The following is a 16,110-nucleotide window of genomic DNA, read 5'->3' as shown; positions in this document are numbered from 1 at the left end:
CAAAGGGTGGTGAAGCACTGGTATGGGTTACCTCGGGAAGTGGTGGAATCAATATCCTTTGAGGTTTTTAAGGCCTGGCTTGACAAAGCCCTGGCTGGGATGATTTAGTTGGGTTATGCTACTTTGAGCAGGGGGTTCGACTAGATGACCTTCTGAGTCTCTTCCAACCCTAGTCTTCTACGATTTCTATGACCTCAAAAATCTTGCCCTGTGGCTATTTTCAAGACAATGCTTTTTTGAGGCCCTCTTTCCCCAATCAACTTTCTCTTACCCTAACCTATGCTGTGGTGCTCCCAGCACTCTGTTCTATTTGTACATGCAAAGGTGGAAAGGGACAAATTTTCACACCCAAATCCAGTCTTTCAGCCCCACAAAGTTGGCCGTTTCCCTAATTTGGGGGGGGGGGGGGGGAATAAGGAATATAAAGGATCATTTCATTTTTAAAGGTGATTTGTAAAGGGGCAATAACTGAGACTGTGCCTTTGTTTGATTTTCTTCTGATGTGTAAAGGAGGCACAAAGATTTGGGGACCTGGGTGTTTTTTTGTTTGTATGTTTGTTTTTGTTTGTTTTTTGGGGAGGGAAGATACATTTATGCCTCTTTTTATATTAAAAATCCAGGTCCTGTTTAGCCTGGGGGACTCATGCTTTGTCTTTGTCTAGACTAGAGTTGGTGGTCCTGTTATAATTTGAGCTAATTTCAAAAATGCTAATTATGTTGATAACTAAGGCTCTCCGCAAATGTTTGATCTGGAGCACAAAGTTTTGTGGTTTGCTGGAGGCTGAGCCCCTATGTCCTGATACAAACAAACATTTGCATGTACATTGGTCAAACTGGACAGACTCTATGTAAAAGAAAAATGGACACAAATCAGACATCAAAAATTATAACATTCAAAAACCAGTTGGAGAACACGTCAATCTCTCTGGTCACTCGATTACAGACCTAAAAGTGGCAATACTTCAACCAAAAAAACTTCAGAAACAGACTCTAATGAAAAGGAGTACTTGTGGCACCTTAGAGACTAACCAATTTATTTGAGCATGAGCTTTCGTGAGCTACAGCTCACTTCATCAGCTCACGAAAGCTCATGCTCAAATAAATTGGTTAGTCTCTAAGGTGCCACAAGTACTCCTTTTCTTTTTGCGAATACAGACTAACACGGCTGTTACTCTGAAACCAGACTCTAATGAGAGACTGCTGAATTGGAATTAATTTGCAAACTGGATACAATTAACTTAGGCTTGAATAAAGACTGGGAGTAGATGGGTCATTACACAAAGTAAAACTATTTCCCCATGTTTATTTTCCCCCCTCCCCCCCACATTCCTCAGACGTTCTTCTCAACTGCTGGAAATAGCCCACCTTGATTATCACTACAAAAGTCCCCCCTCTGCCCCCCGCTCTCCTGCTGGTAATAGCTCACCTTAAGTGATCACTCTCTTGTTACAGTGTGTATGGTAACACCCATTGTTTCATGTTCTCTATGTATATAAATCTCCCCACTGTATTTTCCACTGAATGCATCCGATGAAGTGAGCTGTAGCTCACGAAAGCTTATGCTCAAATAAATTGGTTAGTCTCTAAGGTGCCACAAGTCCTCCTTTTCTTTTTGCGAATACAGACTAACACGGCTGCTACTCTGAAACCAACCATTTGTAGAGTGTCTAGATTAGCACTTAACAAGCAATTGGCAATCAATTACAATAGGAGTACAAATGCTAATCTAGACAAAGCCTATGACAACAGGAGAACTAGTGAAATGATAACCTCACAAGAATCAAGAGATAGAAAATTGAGCAATGGAGAGGGGAAGGGATTTTAAATCACACTTCAAAAAACTCTGTGGTTTGTCTTATTTTGTTAACATCTATCTAACGTCAGTGCCAAATGAATATTTTGGATAAAGGATGCATGGGTGCAAGGGAGGGATGAGAGAGACAAATTTGCCCCCTAGGGGGCCACAAAACTATCCTGGGGGGCCTGACATTGAATGAGGATATTGATATAACAGGCATCACAGAAATTTGGTGAAATGGGGATAATCAACAGGTAATATCAGTGTATAAAATATATAGGCATGACAGAGTAGGCCATGCTGGTGGGGCAGTGGCATTCTATGTTAAAGAAAGCATAGCATCAAATAAGGTAAAAATATTAAATGAAACAAAGTGTACCATAGAATCTCTAGGGATAAAAATTCCAGGCTTGAATAAAAAGAATATAACAGTAGGAATGACCACCTAGCCAGGATGGTGACAGTGATCGTGAAATGCTAAGGGAGGTTAGAGAGGCTACAAGAACAGAAAACCCAATAATAATGGGGGATTTCAGCTATCCCCATGTTGACCGGGTACATGTCACCTTAGGATGGGATGCAGAGATAAAATTTCTAGACACCATTCATGACTGCTTCTTGGAGCAGCTAGTCCTGGAACCCACAAGGGAGAGGCAATTCTTGATTTAGTCCTAAGTGGTACATGGGATCTGGCCCCAGAGGTGAATATGGCTGAAGTGCTCAGTAATAGTGACCATAATGTAATTAAATTTAACATTCATGTAAGAGGGAAAATACCAAAGAAACTCACCACAGTAGCATTTAACTTCAAAAAGGTGAACTACACAAAAATGAGGAAGCTATTTAAATGGAAATCAATAGGAACAGTCACAAGGGTGAAATGCCTGCAAGCTGCATGGAAACTATTAAAATCACCATAACAGAGGCTCAAACTAAATGTATATCCCAAATAATTTTTTTTTAAACAAGAGGACCAAAAGAATGCAACCATGGCTAAACAATGGAGTAAAAGAGGCGGTTAGGGGCAAAAAGACATCCTTTAAAAATTGGAAGTCAGATCCTACTGAGGAAAATAGAAAGGAGCATAAACTCTGGCAAGTCAAGTTTAAAAGTGTAATTAGTATAATTACTGCACTCAGTATTCAAGGTGTGGGCACCCCATGAATTTATATAGTAGCATTATGATATTGTCAGTATTATTTTCTATCCCTTTCCTAATAGTTCCTAACATTCTGTTAACTTTTTTGGTTGCTGCTGTGCACTGAGCTGAAGTTTTTAGAGAACTATCCACGGTGATTCCCAAGATCTCTTATTTGAGTGGTAACATTAGAACCCATCATTATATATGTATAGTTGGGAAAATTTTTCCAGTGTGCATTACTTTGCATTTATCACCATTGAATTTCATCTGCCATTTTGTTGACCAGATACCTAGTTTTGGGAGAAACCCTGTAACTCTTTGCTGTCAGCTTTGGAGTTAACTATCTTGTGTAATCTTGTATTATCTGCAAACTTTGCCATTGCATTGTTTACCCCTTTTTCCAGATCATTTATGATTATGTTGAATAGTGTTGGATCATATTAAAGAAGTTCTGTATTAAAATCACAAATGAGTTTGATTCCCCATAGTTTAAATTCCAGGGTATTACTAATTAAGAGGTCTCTTGGTTTTTAGTACTGTTTCTCTCCCTCTATGTGTGAAAATTGCAAACTGCTAATTGTGTTAGTACATTCTAAGACAGAGTCTGTTCTCAAAGCAATTCTTTGTAACAACTACTCACACAGAGAGAGAGACTCCAAGTAATACTCTGTAACAACAGAAACAGCACCCAGAGACTCCCGGCCCTTTTGTTGTATTCATCTCACTTTGTTAACAATTGTGATTAAAATAGAGATAGAGGATGTATGTGCATGGATGCTTGGTGTGGATAATAACTGAATGATCAGGGAGGTGCCAGCCTAAGAATGCAGTGTCCATCAGCTGAAGAAGGCGTCAAGTGGAAATAACCAGAGGACCCCCGGAGGGCAGACTGGAATCCACCCAACAGCCTCAAGAATGGGAGAACGAAAGAACAAGATAACATCTGGCAGCACAGAGCCGTCAGGAATGTGCCATCTGCTGATTGATTCAGCAGCAGCATGATGAAGCAATTCCCATAGACTGGCATAGGAAAAAATTCCTATACAAATGGACTCTAGAAAGTGAGAACTTTGGGGTCTGATTCTGCAAACCAACTTCCAGGAGCATCAGATGTGCATCTGACAAGGCCCTGCTCCCTCCTCATGTCCAGGCCACCTGGCCAGTGGCTTGGCATGAGCAACTCTAAGGCTTGTAACTATGATAACAACCTTGCAGAACTTCTGTTTGTGTGCGTGTGTATGAATGAATGTATGAATAAATATGAGATTGAATGGAATGTTATCGCTATAACTAACTGCTTACTAGGATTCTTTCTGTATTCACAATAAATGTGGTGTTTTGCCTTTTCCCCTTTAATAAGATCCTGCTGGTTTTTATTTTATTGGTATAACAATAGCACTGGTGCCAGTACAGATCCTTGGGGGATTCTGCTCTTTACCGCTCTCCACTGTGAAAACTGACCATTTATTTCTACCATTCGCTTCCTATCTTTTAACCAGATTCTGATCCATGAGAGGATCTTCCCTCTTATCCCATGTCTGCTTACTTTGCTTAAGACCCTTTGGTGTCAGGGCTGGCAGGTTTGTAGAAATGTTGGTGCCCCACCAACCCGCCCCTGCCTAAACTCTGCCCCCCCAAACTCCGCCCCCCACCTGCCCAAGGCTCTGGGAGGGAGTTTGGGTGGGCGAGGAGGTCTGAGGTGCAGGCCCTAGGCTGGGGCAGGGGATTGGGGTGCAGGCTCTGGGAGGGAGTTTGGGGATGGGAAGGGGTGTGGAGGGAGGGGGTGCAGGTTCTGGGAGGGAATTTGGGGATGGGAGGGGGTGCAGGGCTGTGGGGTGAGGCTGCAGATGAGGGGTTTGGGGTATGGGAAGGGCTCAGGACAAGAGTAGGGGTATAGGGGGTGAGGGCTCTGTCTGGGGCTGGGAAAGAGGGGTTTGGGTGTGGGAGGGGCTCAGGCTGAGAGTAGGAGTGTGTGGGTGAGGGCTCTGTCTGGGGCTGGGAGGTTTGGGGGGTTAGAGAGGCTCAGGGCTGGGGCAGAGGGTTGGAGTGCAGGGGGATGAGGGCTCTGTCTGGGGCTGGAGATGAGGGGTTTATGGTGTTGGAGGGGGCTCAGGGCTAGGGTAGAGGGTGCGGTGGGGGTGTGGCTCTGGGGTGGGGCAGGGCTAGGGATGAGTTTGGGTTGCAGGCAGGCTGCTCTGGGACAGGGGCCAGAGAGGAGGACTCCCCCCAGCTCTTTCTCTGCCAGCAGCAGCGAGCTCTGGGGGAGGAGCCCCTCTTTCCTGCCCCCCAGCAGCACACTCACCCCCACCACTGTCACTGCATGTGCTCCTAGGGCCTCTCTCAGGTTCAGGAATCTCCCTCGCCTCCCCCGTGCTGGGTGCCAGGGGGTGCTGCCCGCATCTCCTCCCCTGCTGTGGCCTCTGACTGTAGCCTCACTGGGGGTGAGGGATGGGGCTTCCTCCTTGCCCAGCATGGGGCAGGAGCAGTGACTGCGGGCGTGGGGGGCCCCTGTGCTAGTGGAGGGGCCCGCCGGAAAAAGGCAGGGTCTGAGGTGGAAGGGCAGGCTCAGTGTGCCCTGGCAGTGGAGATGAGGGGGGGCACTAGGACCCTGTGGCAGCAGTTGCTGCAGGGAGGCAGCATGGATCTTCATGGATGAGGCAATGGCAGGGATGCTCTGTTCCAGGGCCCCAGGAGGCGCGCGGCGGGGGCCGGGGGAGGCAGCAAGAGGGGGCCGGGGGACACTTGGGGGAGGCACGGGGGGTGGCAGGTGGGACCAGGGGCAACACCCGGCCTCAAATATTGGTGGAGTTGGGCCCCTGGGTTCTGAATATTGCTGGTGCTAAGGCACCACGTGGAGATATAACTCCCCGCCCCTGTTTGGTGTGGGACCTTGTCAAAGGCTTTCTGAAAATCCAAGAACACTTTATTTCCTGGAACACCCTTATCCACAGGATTCTTGACAGACCCAAAGAATTCTAATAGATTAGTGAGGTATGATTTCCCTTTACAAAAGCCGTGTTGATGCTTCCCAGCGACAAATAGTATTTATCTCTGTGTCTGATAATTCTGTTCTTTACTATAGTTTCTGCCAATTTGGCTGGTACTAAAGTTAGGCTTACCAGCCTGTAATTGCCAGGATCACCTCTGGATCCTTTTTTAAAAAAAAAAAAGATATTACATTAGCTACCCTCCAGTCATCTGGTACAGAGATGGATTTCAGTGATAGGTTACATACTACAGCAAGTACTTCTGCTGTTTTATAGGTGAGTTCCTTCAGAACCCTTGGGTGAATACCATCTGGTCCTGGTGACTTATTTCTGTTTAAATTTAAACCTTTTCCATTGACACATCAGCATCGGACAGTACTTCAGATTTGTCATCCAGAAAGAATGGCTCTGATGTGGGTATCTCCCTCACATCCTCTGCAGTGAAGACCTATGCAAAAAATTCATCTCGCTTCTCTGCAATGGCTTTGTCTTCCTAGAGTGCTCCTTTAACATCCTTTGTCATCTAGTGGCCCCACTGCCTGTTTGGCAGGCTTCCTGCTTCTGAGGTACTTAAAAACTAATAGTAAGAAATTTGTTTAGTGTCTTTAGCAAATTGCTTCTCAAATTCTTTCTTGGCCTGCCTTATTATACTTAACCTGGCAAAGTTTGTGCCCCTTCCTATTATCCTCACTAGGATTTGACTTCCAAATTTTAAAAGATGCCCTTTTGCCGTCTGACAGCCTCCATTACTCTGCTGTTTAGCCACCATGACATTCTTTTGGTCCTCTTACCATCTTTTCTGAGTTGGGATATATATTTAATCAGAGCCTCTATTATGGTGTTTTTAAATTAATCCCCGTTCTGCTTGCAGGCATTTAACCCTTGGGACAGCTCTTTTTAATTTCCTTCTTACAAGTGTCCTCATTTTTGTGCAGTTCCCCTTTTTAAATTTAAACGTCACATTCATTCTCTGTCATTCCTATACATTTTGTACCCTGGTATTACCATGCCCCATTGATTATCATCATTCCACCACGTTTCCATGATACCATTATCTCCCTACAAGGATATTAAATTTAATTACATTAATTCCCTGTCATTTCTATACATTTTGTACCCTGGCATTACCATGCCCCATTGATTATCATCATTCCACCACGTTTCCATGATACCTATTATATCGGGGTGGGCAAACTTTTTGGCCCTAGGGCCACATCTGGGTGGTGAAATTGTATGTAGGGCCTTGAATGCAGGGCTGGGGTAGGGGGTTAGGGTGCGGGAGGGAGTGTGGGGTGTGGGAGGGGGTGTGGGGTGCAGGAAGGGACTCATGGCAAGGGGTTAGGGTGCAGGAGGGGGTGCGGAGTGCGGGAGGGGGCTAAGGGCAGGGGGTTGGGTGCCGGAGGGGTGCGGCTGGGGGCTCAAGGCAGGGGGTTAAGGGGCTCAGGGCAGGGGATTGGGGTGCAGGAGGGGTTCAGGGTGCAGGCTCCAGCCTGGCGCTGCTTACCTCGAGTGGCTCTGGGGTGGCAGCAGCTTGCACTGCTGCCACTCCCAGAAGTGGCCAGCATGTCCGGCAGTGGCTCCTGGGGTGGGGGTGCCCTCGCCTGTGGGTACCACTCCTGAAGCTCCCATTGGCTGCAGTTCCTCATTTCCGGACAATGGGAGCTGCAGGGGGCTGTGCCTGCAGGCGATGACAGCACACGGGGCTGCAGTGACTTGGTGCCGGCCGCTTCTGGGAGCGGCGCAGGGCCAGGGCAGGCAGGGAGCTTGCCTTAGCCCCACTGCACCATGAGGCTGGCAATCCCGTGGGCTGGACTGAAATCCCTGATGGGCCGGATCCAGCCCGGAGGCCATAGTTTGCCCTCCCCTGTATTATATCAATATCCTCACTTAATATCAGGCACTCAAGTTCACCCATCTTAGTATTTAGACTTCTAGCATTTGTATACAAGAACTTTCAAAATTCATCAATATTTAATAGTCTGACTTAAAGCTGTCATGTGATGTAACTGAATGGCACTCTTTTTCATGCGACTGTTTCTCTTCAATTCCTACCTGTACTTTGTCAATTTCTATCCCTTCCTCTTTACTAGGATATAGAGAATCCCCTTTAATAAATCCTCCCCTAAGGGATATCTCTGTTGGAACTGTGTGCTCTCCGCACCTGTCAGCTTTCCCCCAGCCCTTAGTTTAAAAACTCCTCTATGACCTTTTTAATGTTACTTGCCGGTTCCATTCTGGTTTAGGTGGAGCCCATCCTTCTTACATAGGCTCCTTCTTTCCCAAAAGGGTCCCCAGATCCTAATGAACCTAAAGCCCTCCTCCAAACACCATCGTCTCATCCATACATTGAGTCCATGCAGTTCTGCCTGTCTAACTGACCCTGCGTGTGGAACCAGCAGCATTTCAGAGAATGTTACCATGGAGATCCTGGACTTTAATCTCTCACCTAGCAGCCTAAATTTGGCCTCCAGGACCTCTCTCCTACCTTTCCCTTTGTCATTGGTACCTACCTGTACTATGACCACCGGCTTCTCCCCAGGACTGCACATAAGCCTGTTTAGATATCTCAAGAGATCAGCAACTTTCGCACCCAGCAGGCAATTCACCATGTGGTTCTCCCGGTCTTCACAAACCGAAGTATCTATATTTCTAATAATCGAATCCATTACTATTACCTGTCTCTTCCTAATAACTGAAGTCCCCTCCCCTGGAGAGGTATCCTCTATGTGAGAGGACACCATGACATTTTCTGGAAGGAGGGTCCCAACTATGGGATCGTTTCCCTCTGCTCCAGCTTAATGTTCTCCTTCTCCGAGACTTTAATACTCCTCAGGAGCACAGAGCCTGTCAGACACAGAGTGGGAACACTCTACTGTGTTCCAGAAAGTCTCCTCTATGTACCTCTCCGTGTCCTTTAGCTCCTCCAGTTCCATAGGCACCGGCTTCCTCCAGACCCGGGGGATGCTCTACCCCCAGCCCTGGAGCACCCATGGAGTCGGCACCTATGTCCAATTCAGCCACTCTGATCTCAAGAGCCCTTACTCAAGTCTCTGGGGGCCATGAATGGCTTGCACCAAAGGCACACATATGCCCCTTGCCCACAGGACAGGTAATCGTACATGCTGCATTCATGGAATAAGCTAGATAGCCCCCACTCTGCTGCCGGACTTCTGTCTGCATTGTTTTGGGGGGGCTTTTATTGGCCTATGTTTAAAGTACGTTTGTTTGGCATATCTGGCTCCCACGCTTCCCTGCAAAGTACTTCTGTTTGCTGCCACACAGCCCCAAAGCAGAGCACTCTGTAAACTTCACTCAAGCAGGCACACGGCAGGCAAACAAAGCCCACACCAAACAAACAAACAAGCAGGTAACAAACTCACCCCAAGGGTGTCACAATTGCTCCTCCTCCACCTGCAAAACTCCACCACAAAACTCCTCTCTTTGCTGTGTCGTGATGTCATTCCTGAGTGCATGTCCAGGTGAAACGGGGCATGAGGGCAGGCAAAGCTCAGGGGACTGTGTCAACATGCTGGAAGAGAAGCCAGCACATTTTTGTTCAACTCCACTTGGAAAGGGGCTCTTGACTGAGCTCCTGCAAACACCCTGTTTGCTTTTGACGCAGCCACTACCTGTCAAGGGAAGTTCAGACTGACTGAGAGAGCGATCAGTAAATATTCGGGAAAAGCTTCCTCAGAGTTAATGTGTTTGCCCACAGGAGGGCAGAGTTGTACCCCAAATAAAACAAGGTAGCCTTGAGGTGGTGTGAGGCCACCAGGCCAGCTGTCTTCTAAGGGATGCTTGCAGGGGGCAGAGGTTGGTGGGAGGGGAGAAAAGAAGGATGATGGTGAACAGCTTTCTTCCCCTTCCTTCCCTGGAACATTATGGGCTAAATCCTGGTCCATTCCATTGACTTCAAAGAGGGCTTGGATTTAATCTAATGTGAGAGCACAGGTCCAATTCACCAGTGTCCGTCTATATGACTTGTTACCCTGCTAATGTGTAAAATCTGAGCAAGGAGTCCTGTAATATAAACACAGTGACATAGACATGTACTGTGGTTTATTTAGCCAGGCAGCCACTCTGCCTTTGTTTTCTGTGTATTGCGCCTTTAACTCTAAGTATTGTGCAGTCTGCAAAGACCAGCAGCCAACTTGTTGCTCAGTTCAGTGCAGAGGCCAGGATCTTTCATGAGGACTTGCCTTTGCTTGTTTAGGGTGGTGCTGTTCTCCTTTTAAAATAAAGGTATTTGTGTCTGTTAGCCTTCTGCAGCCAGAAAAGCAATCTTCTTGCTCCCGGGATTTGGTTAAAGTCCACCAAGTGTAATTTAAACCTTGCAAGCCTCCTATTCCCACTCTAGCAAATACCCTCTAGTCAAAACAAGTGTGTTAGAAATGTTCCCCAGTGTGAGGTGCCTGAATAGATTTAATGCCCTGTGATCTCTCGATACACTACAGTACTGACATATGCTCTGTCACCCTATCCTATTATTACAAGTAAAGAAAAACATTCCCAGCCTCTGTGCTTTTAGCATAACCAGTAAATGTTTCTTTTTTAAAAATGAAAGATTAGAGGCTCATGTCACATGACTCCAGGAGCAGGGAGTCTAAGGCAAACATCAAAAATTGCAATGCTTGTTATAAAATCATGAAAGTTGCCAACACTGCGTTGTGCTTGACATTATAACTTCCAATTGTGGCCAAGGAAATCTTGTTTAAAGTGGCTTTCATCGCAGTGGGCTCAGCCAACATGGCAGAAAAAATGAAGAGCGAATGAAAGAAAGAGAGAAAAACTCAGAGGAGGGCTCTCTTCATTCACCCGAATAGTCCCACTGCCCTCCATAGAAATGCTTGATAAGTGAGCAGGATTTGGTAACAGGGGTGAAGGAGGTAAGAAGAGACATAAAAAGAAAACAACTGAGTTTCATTCCATCCTTTTGCTATCTAGGGTTTTATTGGGGCTGGTAACTATGTACCAGTAGCTAGAAAATCCCCCAGTGATTTGAGGGAGAGGCATTATTAAGCACCTATGGAACGCTGTAAAATGCATCTGACCTTATGGAATCAGGGACTTGCTGTTTAGCAGGAACACCCCCCACACAATTGAAAACAAGGATAAAAATGTGCTAGCGGATGAAATCGGTATGGAAACAAAATGTACTACAGCAGGATTATGTCTGAACCAGCACAAAATCGCCAGTGGTGAGACTTTTCACTCTGTGGTAGATCTTCTTACGAATCAAAGCCATATTGAAATGCTGCACAGTGCATTGCCGCAGTGGGGTGGGACTACAAGTTGAGAAACTTAACGGAATGGGATAAGAAGAAGGAATTCCATTAAAGCATAGCATTGTCATGACAATACTGATCTCTGAATATACTTCCCATTGACTATCAGGAATTAGGGCCCACAACTGCATTTCTCCGGTCATTAGGCAGCCAATGAGCACACCTGGGCTGCAGCCAAACCACCTGATTGACTAAGACCATCAGGTGGCTTGCTCTTAAGCCCAGCAGCTGCAGAGGTTCACTGGCTGCTCTGTGCAGGTGCCTGTGGATTCTCTGCCTGCCTGTGCTTGCCTCACTGCAAGCCCTGCTCCTGCCTAGACCCTGCTGTAACTGTGCCTTTGTGGGTCACAACTCAGAATACCAAATTCAGGACAAACTGCTGAGAAATAGGGCAGATACACTCCCAAACTAGTGGTTATTCTCCCATGAGATATACCAAACCAGCAACAAAAGTAAATTTCAGTTTCACCACACTGGCTAACAAGAAGTCAGAACAGCCGTTTCCTTAGGCATTCCAGTCCTTGTATCACCACCAAAAACACTAGACTAGACACTAGAGATGAGTGGTTCTTTAAAACCAAGTTAATCAAATAAAAGGTTCTTCTGATCCCGAACGACCAGCCACACACCAGGCTCAATATACAACTCAGATCTTACCCAAAAATCTTGCTGTTGCCAATCCTTTAGTATCTAAAATCTAAAGGTTTATTTATAAAAAGAAAGAAAGAAAGGTGAGAGTTTAAATTGGTTAAAGGAATCGAATACATATAATAATTGCAAAGTTTTTGGTTCAGGCTTGTAGCAGTGATGGAATAAACTTCTGGCTTAAGTCAAGTCTCTGGTTGCTTCCAAACCATTGAAAGGTCCTCATTTCCTTGGTTAGAATGCTCCCATTAGTATAAGTCCATAGTCCAGAGGCTTGAGTAGGAAAGATGCAAAATGGAGATGTTTCCAGGGTCTTTTATAGCTTCTCCCATGTGGAGGGAAACCCATTGTTCTCACTGTGGAAAACTACAATAACAAGATGGTGTTTGGAGTCACATGGGCAAGTCACTTGTCCATGCATGATTTTGCCTAGCCATAGCAGAAGCTATTACCTATACCCCAGACAGACCGTTCACAGGAGAGTCCATTCAGTGTAGATGGGTGTCTTCCATTGTCAATTAAATGTCCTTTTGATGAGCCACTTAACTTGAATAGTCCCTTCAAGATATGCTGGATAAATACCTTGTGGGCGGTACCCCAGGAGCAAACATTTGAAAATCCAGATATAGAGCCAATACTCATAACTTCAAATACAAAAATGACACATGCACACAAATAACATCATAATATTCAGCAAATCATAACCTTTTCATAGACGCCTTACTTGACTACCTTTGTACAATATTTGTTGCAATTATATAACAGTGGTTGCAACAATGATCTACATGGTCATATTTTAATCAGATAACATCACACTTGCCCTGCACCCGGCCATGTTCCAGTCCTGTCCCAGCCTTGCTCCTGCCTTGGAACCAGCCCTGCTCCTGCTTTCCCTGACTCCATGTAATCCACCCTTGGCTCCAATTCCTGGCTCTGACTCTGCCTTGACCCTAGGCTCTGGCATTTGGATGCTGATTCTGACCCTCACTCCAACCAGTAGACAAGATAGCTTATGACCCATTCTCCTGACATTGGCATAGCTCCTTTCATTCACTAATCCTCAAATGCTTTACATACATGAAGGGACAGGTTTTCTTTTGCTGGTGTGTTGAGAAAGCAGGATGGGCACCTGGAACCTTACCCGAAACACACACCAGGAGCAATTGCTGTCTTTGTGCTAAGGGGAGCAATAAACTGCTACCCTCTGTGTGTAACACCAACAGACCCCGGTCATCATCAGCTACCCCCTCCCTGCACCCTGAGCTACCCCCATGCCTGCACACAGCCCCTAGCTACCCCTTCCCTGCACCCTGAGCTACCCCCTGCCCGCACACAGCCCCTAGTTACTCCCTGCCTGCACCCTGAGCAGGTTTCAAACTTTTTGAACTGAGTCCCCACTTTGAGTTATATTTTTTGGTTGCGTCTCCCCGCAGCCAAGACAGACTGGGTGGCCTCCTAAGTGAGTCAGGGGGTGGAGATGGTACTCCGTTTCTGGACCTTGCTCTGTGGAGCTGGCTTGAGCCTCACCAGCTGCCCCCCAAAATAGAAGTAAAACTATACCTATGCCCAAGGATCTCCCTCCCTTCCCCCCCTCCTCCCACCAGGAGCTCCAAGTTCCCCCCGCCCCCTGCTCCTGCTGGGCCCTGGAGTTTGCAAAGCATGTTGGGGGGGGGGGGGGGGCTCAGCAAGAAAAAGGTTGAGAACTCCTGTCTTAGCCAAAGCTGTAGCAGGCTCATCAAACTCTAACTGTACTAAGTGCCACACCAAACGGGCATGGGTTTCATGTACCCCCAAAGGGTGCAATCTGGGACAGGAACAAGACAGAGCCATGGTCCCACCCCACACTGCAGTGGGGCTACACAGCTGCTTTCCAAGAGATTTTTTAATATTTTTGAGAGTCACCCGATGGGGTTCCCTCCCTGAACTCCCTCTGGGGAGGTGTAGCTTGGCCTAGCTTCTTGTGCAGGGCTATGCCTACATGGCGCAAATTAGCCTTAATTAGTTAGCGAAATAAAGGTGCTAATGCAGATTGATTTAATGTTCACTGATATGCATCATAGCAATAGATTTCATTTCCATCAGAGATTTGAAATATACACAAATAATTAAGCCTATAAACATTTTCTAGCTATAAGATTACAATAATTCATCCTTAAACTCTACTTCTGACCCAGTGGGGAAACAGGGAATAGGGCACGGCTTTCCATCACAGTACACTAGGCTGCAATTGGACCATCTGTAAAACTACACTGGAATTAAAACCCAGTGTGTTGCTGCTGCAGAGTTGATCTCATTCATTAGGTTTTCTGTGCAGCAAGAATAAAGTACTTTGTTATCTTTGTAGGGGAAAAAAACCCACTTTGAGCAGACCTAGGTGTCTCTATTTTCTGTGTCAGTGAAGTTCAGGCCCATTAAGACAGGAAGTGCAGAGGGGAGGGAAGGCTGTGCAGGGAGGTGGAAGGGTGGGATGGGTGATGGGAAGGACACTATGCCATTATGGAAGTGGTCAGATGGTGCCACCGCGCAGGTAGGATGCAGCTTCCTGAGTGCTTGCTTGCCTCCTCAGGGGGTTGAATTCTGACCATTTAATGATGTGCCAGAGAAGCATTTCTAATAATAAAAAAGAAAAGTGTGCCAGTAATATGTGGGCTCCAGAAATAGCGAGGGCAGGGGCTCAGAGACCCTGGAGAGAATGCTGCCGGCTGGCTCTCATCAGTCACATGCTGATGGAGACAAACTTTGTCAGCCTAATCACTGAGTGCTGGGAGGTGTTGATGGTCTGTGAGGTGCAGGGAGTCAGACTGGAGGACCTGGTGAACCCTTCTGGCCTTGAACTCTATGACTCTAAAGCAAAAGAACCAACTAAAACTGACCTATGAGGGGCCCAACCAGGCAGCTGGAGATTCTCTCAGGTGTGGTGAAATCCTCAGCTGGTGTAGAGCTAACATGGTGACCTCCATGAACTCCCTTCCCAAGGGTAAGGGGAATGTTATATTGGCGCATGTCAGGGGCTTCTTGAGGAGAGATGGGGAATAGCTAGAGTTGCCATAGGCTCTAGTGATCTCTGGCTGGTGAAATGGCCTCTATGAGCCAATACAAATCAGCAAAATTTAGAACAGAGTGAGATGTGCAGAATTTAGAGAACAGCTGGACATGAAAAATTAACAGATAATCTGGAGAACCTAAAGAATTGGGGCTGGCAGAAAAGATTCTTATGTCGGCATGAATTCCAGACTGACGCACTTAAGACAGGTAGCCCTTGCAGGGTTTAGTTGGAAGATCTAAACAGTGCACTCAGGGTGAAAGGAGTATTTTAAGCCCTTGTAATCTGGATATAGGGTTTGGAGACATGGAAAAGTGCAGAATAATTTTCTAACCATGGTTCCCATAAATTCTCATTCAGGAAACCAAAAATAACTTCATTAAACTTGAGAGAGCCAATCAAATTTTGGTTCCCAGCTCAACTGATGGGAACCATTCCAGTCTTATTATCATTAGATCCCATAATTATGTGAGTAAAGCCACAATCCTGGTAGTTTACTGGGCTGCTCAATGCTTTATTCTACTCTGAAAGAAAATATTAATGTACCATGAATTCTCAGTAAATTTCACACTAGTCAGACTTTAATCCACCTTGCTAAAAGATGATCATCCTTGGTGTAAATAAACAGTGCTTTACCCTGCTTTTCTTTTCTGGATGTCCTAGAGTCTTTGAAACCTTGCACGAATCAAAAGGAGAATTACAGATGATCTCTAATGAAAGACAGTTAAAGGATTAAGAGGTGGTTGCCCTTGAATAAGTACTGACTGTTCATCCAGCCACATCATCTGTTTTATTTCATTGGACACTATAGCCTAGTCACTGAGGACTGACTGAGAATGATAGATGTGACAGGCTGGATCACAGAAACTCCTTTGGGACTTCCACCTGATGTTCCTAGATTACCTCTGAGCCTGTTTTCCCTGCAATCTTGGGACTTCAGTCCCATGCCTGGTTTGAGCCAGACACACTTGCCTTCTGCAAACACAGATCCAAGTCTGAACCACACCCCCCACAAGCTGCAGGCTTAATTGAAAACAGTTTAAGAAATGCTCCTGTCTCCAGAACTCAGATACCCAACTCCCAATGGGGTCCAAACCCCAAATAAATCCGTTTTACCCTGTATAAAGCTTATACAGGCTAAACTCATAAATTGTTGGCCCTCTATAACACTCACAGAGAGATATGCACAGCTGTTTTCCCTCCTCCCCGGT

General features: G+C 46.0%; 1 long non-coding RNA gene across 1 annotated transcript in view; it reads right to left on the bottom strand.

The window, feature by feature from the left end:
- LOC142068734 (uncharacterized) overlaps positions 1-9,522 on the bottom strand; it is a 44,499-nt gene extending 34,977 nt beyond the window's left edge. The window contains exon 1 of the long non-coding RNA XR_012664639.1: positions 9,307-9,522. This is a non-coding gene — a long non-coding RNA (uncharacterized LOC142068734). The remainder of the gene's footprint in view (positions 1-9,306) is intronic.
- Positions 9,523-16,110: the final 6,588 nt, after the last annotated feature.

This window comes from Caretta caretta, chromosome 13 (genome assembly GCF_965140235.1).
Source record: "Caretta caretta isolate rCarCar2 chromosome 13, rCarCar1.hap1, whole genome shotgun sequence".
NCBI lineage: Eukaryota > Metazoa > Chordata > Testudines > Cheloniidae > Caretta > Caretta caretta.
This window is presented reverse-complemented; position numbering and strand designations above follow the sequence as displayed.